Consider the following 5,337-nt stretch of genomic DNA (forward strand, 5'->3'; position numbering starts at 1 on the left):
AGCAGGAAGTTGTTTGCAAACTGTAAATGTTTTATTGAGGGAACAGGGAAACGGGAGCTGGAATGGTGACGGGACCCGGGGAACTCCGGGGAGCCTCTTGGAACCGGGACGGGACCCGGGGGAATCTCTGGGGTGGGCCTCTTGGAACCGGGACGGGACCCGGAGGAATCTCAGGGGGGGGCCTCTTGGAACCGGGACGGGACCTGGGGGAATCTCAGGGGGGGCCTCTTGGAACCGGGACGGGACCCGGGGGAATCTCTGGGGGGGGCCTCTTGGAACCGGGACGGGACCCGGGGGAATCTCTGGGGGGGCCTCTTGGAGCCGGGACGGGACCCGGGGGGACTTCTTGGAACTGGCGTCGGAACAGGAACAGGAACCACCCCGGGGAGGACACTCACTCCCCGGGGAGGACAACACCGACTCACCTCCACACGGAGTGAAGACTAGACAATCCTCTGGCACCGGACCCTCCTCACTGCAGGGCTTAAGACTGCTTGACAATCAATTAGCTGATTGCCTGCAGGAGTCCCAGAGAGGATCCGGTGCTGGAGCGAGGTGTGTGACTCCTGACACATATGCCTTCTTCTCGGGGGAGGGGGACACTTTGTGAACATATTAGACCAAAAAACCTGCGACATAAAAAAAATGGGCGTATTTTGTTAACTTTGCTTCAGAGTAAAAAACAAAGTAGGCTACACAGTTGCAAGACAACAGTAACCTGTCGTTCATAACTTACCTTTGCTTCCTTCCATCTGTTCCGTGTTCTTTTCGGGATTTGTTCTGTGCCATCCTCCAAGTACTTCTTGTACGGTCCCGAACGTTTTGCCATGATTTCGCTACAAAAATGTACGACAATCCTCCATTACGCTTCACGTTTCTTCTCTCTGCCTTGTCGTTTCCCAGCATTCATTTCGACACGGTAGTCTCGCGGTACTACACGTAGTGCGACCCAACTTCGCTGCATAGAGATCTCGCGATAGCTCATTCGCGCTCCTTCAACCGTTCGCGCTCTTGCAGGTGAAGGAAGAAAGAAAATATGTTACAGCACCGCGTATTCGGCTTAATTACACGGTTTTTGTCAAGTCAATTGCACTTTGGGCTGAAATCAAGGCCTTAAATGTCATTATAAAGCATTCAAACTGGCATAAATGTAGATTTCTGGGAAAACTATGACATTGCTCAATAATTTTTACTGTTTAAGTTAATCAAATATACCAATATGATTGTCTAAAGTTATATGTGTGAACAGTTGATCAAGTTTATGGTGACGTTTTCTTGCATGTGAAAAATTTGAGTTGACATATTCATTATTGTGCATTTTTGTGTCTCATTGCACTCTTTTAATGTTTCTCATAGACAATTACACTGACCTGTGTGAAAAGAGAGAGTACTTCATAAAAGGAGAAGATATCTGGAAAAGACCAAACGATAATGAGAAACGAAAGAGAACGGCCAACAGCAAGTGGATGGAGAAAGAGCAAGAGACCGAAAGGCATTCAAAACAGGTAAAACATTAAAAAAAAAAAAAAAAAGTATGACTACATACAAAGCTCTATAATTGATTAATCATACACCTCATGTCATGAGAATGAAAAGTAAATCTTTCCTATATTCAAGTGATTTTTGAGTCTCTCATGTCATCTCTGTATGGTCTGAGACTGCACATGCAGCGTCTCCAGCAACATGGAGCTGCCTGTGGAGACCTCTGTAAATAATGCAGATCGACATACACAGCAGCCCGCATTGGCCGATACACGTAATAACTACAAAAATCGGCTGATAATATCGGCCGGTCACTCATACTTTCCAAATACTAGCGTGCAAAATATCTATTTGGCAGCAAAAGACAAAAAAAAGCATCCTCATCCTGTCCTGCAAAAGAGGCTGCAAATCAAATGATTGAAGAGTTGAAGAAGGATCTAATGGAACAGCAAGCTTTGGAGGTAATTTGTATATTTTTTGTTTAATTTAGGAAATAATCTGGCATTCTATTGGGGCTGCAGATTACAGTAGATCATGTTTTTCAAACCTAGATATGTGCCCTCATCCATTATGTGTGTAAAAGAGGTGGAGATTTCTGGGTTCAGAAGATATTTAAAAAGTCAGGTTTTCATCCAAGATAATATCTATAAGAATGAAAATACTCAAAACTAACCTATCTTTTAGCTATGACAAAAACCGGCCAGTGACTGAGCAGTGAGCATGCTTGCTTACCTCTTTATTAGCATTTTTTTTACACTGCAAGTTGCAGTTGTCTAGTACCATATAGTGGATCATAACACCATGCTGTACTGACACAATTGGGGAAACACACTTCTTGAGGAATCATCTGCACGTCACAATAACATTTAAAAAGCCAGCACATTTCGACCATAGATGTCGTCATCAGATCTTGATGTTGTTGTGCCTGTGTTTTTGTGTCTTGTAGTCAACTTCTGAACATGAGGAGACATCAGAAGAGGACCAGCCTCCCAGGCACTGGAGCAGGACACTGCGTCAAATCAAGCAAGTAAGAGCAGAGAACAAGAGGCTCAAAGAAAGCAATAGAAGCAATCAGGGGTACGTTTAGTTGTGTTGTTGTGTATTTTAGCAGGGGAAAAGCCTATTTGTGTTTGCAGGGGGAAAAAAATGCATCCTGTGAAAACAGGATCAACTGTATTGGGCCTCCAAGTATTCAAAACTTTTTTCCTAAAGATTCAGATTTCTAAAACTTGCACAAATTCACAATCTTTTTTTTTTATGTCACTTTTCTTAATTGCAACAGGCATACTGTGCATATGGCCATTTTTTATGTCGTTAATTGGTAACATTAGAAAACTGAGCGTTCCGTAGCACTCTGACTCATTCATACAGTATGGTTCCCTCTACCTCTGTCACTTCCTCTTTCCCAGGTAGGGCTAAACCACCGCTACATAGCAGCTCCTCTACCCTCCTCCCGGCCTGTCACTTCTCCCTGCGTGCTTAACAGTGTGTTTCTCAATGTGTGCCACTCGCTTGTACACAACCCTGCATGGCAACAACTACAGCGCAACCTAACCACACAGCTGCTGAATGATTGGCTGTTTGCCTGTTACTGGTGACGTCTGGGGATATGATCCACCCCTCTGTTAGCTAATTGGCTGTTCATAATGTGGCGGAAGTATTTTAAATGTGCTGAATGTTTCTGTTCTCTTTACAGAGCTTCCAGCTGTTGTTCAAGAGTTAAGACACATAACTGAGCAGCTTTCCTCGTTCTCCAGCTCTTCCTCTGCCCAATCAACATCCATGCGACCAGTGCTTATCTTCGGCAGAGAAACGCTCGCTTGCTCAAGTTTGACCGGAAGAGTTCTCCATTGTTGTTTTGATGGAGCACGGGAGGGAAAGGGTTAAGTCTCTCCAGAATCAGCAAGGAAAACTGCAGCAAAAAGTCAAAATGCAAAAACAGGTGTGAGGAATTCACCTGTGAGTGGCTACAAAAGCTTTCCACATAAAATCATGTGTTGGTCACTGTGTGTACGAGGAGCAGCGAGAACAGGAAGAAGTGACAGGAGACATGCAGACGTTCTCCTAGAGCCACAATTTGAGAGCCACTGGTCTAAACCAGGAGGATCAAACTGGCATGTGGACTTCTGGAGGTCGTCAGGAAAATATCAATGATACAATATTAGGAGTTCACTAAAATAGTTGCACTTTTCTATTTTATTATTTTATTATTTATAAACGTATACACATATATATCAAAAGTACCAATGGATGGTTTTCTGATGGAAATCTCACGTTTCTTTCATTGCATACAAAATCTAAGACCATTTGAAGCATTTCAAAGTGCACTAACTTTAACTTTGTACATCCAGACGTTTTGACTTGCTATAAAGAAAAGTGTTAAAAGATAGAAGTCTTGTCTAAAATTAATAAACCCTGCTGCTGGTTTTGCATATTTGACAATCGATACCTTTTTCCATCATGGGTGTACAGTTAAAGCATTATATGCTTACCTATTGTTAATTAATTACATCAAAATTAACTTATCTATTGTGATCAATCAAATTTTAAAAGTCTGCTTAATCTGATATTCCAAAAAATGATTCACAGCAGTATTATTAATTGAAGTATGAACTGTTGAGATTTTGTGGTGTCAGAGTTCACCTAACAGTACAAGTGTTAATTTCTTGGTGTGTGTGTGTGTGTGTTCACAGGGCATGCTCAGTCCAAGTTTCCATCTATGAGCGTTCAAGATGTGAGAAAAATAATGAGAAAGAAATGCAACAACGAAAACTTCAAAAAAGCATCAACAAGCAAGCAAGTGAATGCTTAAAACAGACAATTAAAACATGTTCAGAATAGTTTGTGTTCTCAAGTTTGTTTCCTCCTGTTGAACAAATCTGTTGTTATAATGTTCAAGTTCTACAATTCTCTATATGTTGAATAAATGTAAACAAAATTGCTTTGCTGTTTTCTTAACTTTATTTTCTCAGCATAAAGGTGAAGTATCACGAAGTAGTGGACTTGAAATGTATTGGTAGTAATAGTAATACCAAGTTTACATTAAGTATACTGTAAAGTATACTTTCAAAGAGAGAAGTACGACAAGTAAACTTAAAAGATTACTTTAAGTATACTGAAAAGTGTACTTTCAAAAATAAAAGTATACTCAATCATATCAGAAGTACACTACAAGTAAACTTAAAAGATTACTTTAAGTATACTTTTGGTATACTTTAAAGTATACTTGTAGTATACTACAAGTGGGCCAATTTAGTCCCAAGGAGTATACTTGTAAGTAAACTTCTAGTGCAAATATAAGTATACTTGGTAGAGTATACTATGTATACTTAAGTACACTTGATATTACATACTTGAAGTATACTTCTTTTTGGTAAGGGCATTCCTGATGAACTGTTTACTATATCTTATGAGACTGATAGAACTGACTTGGCTATCATTTCCTGTTAAGACAGGTGGAGCTCCGAGGTTCTGATACACATCAGATTAAATTTCAATAACATTATTAATAACTATCTTTGATAATTATTAATCATTATCGATAGCCAACCAAAACATAAATGGTGATCCTTATGCGGTAAGAAATCCCTACAATGTGTAGCAGTCTTGCTGCTGTCAGCATGATTGATTCATTTCTGGCTCAGGGGACAGAAAATTCATTGACGAAATGTACGTGTTCCAGTGTGGTGGCGTCTTCCATATTCAATGCTATTAGCGGTCCGCTGCTTCTCCTAACCTCCACCTCTGGCTCTGGTTCACAGATTAGCGTCCAGATGAAGGATGGTAATCTGTGAGACTGATCACAACTGTCAGCCAGGAAATCCCCAAGAAAGCCAAGGCCAGACTGAAAACGTG

The sequence above is a fragment of the Blennius ocellaris genome (genome assembly GCF_963422515.1).
Source record: "Blennius ocellaris genome assembly, chromosome: 24".
NCBI lineage: Eukaryota > Metazoa > Chordata > Actinopteri > Blenniiformes > Blenniidae > Blennius > Blennius ocellaris.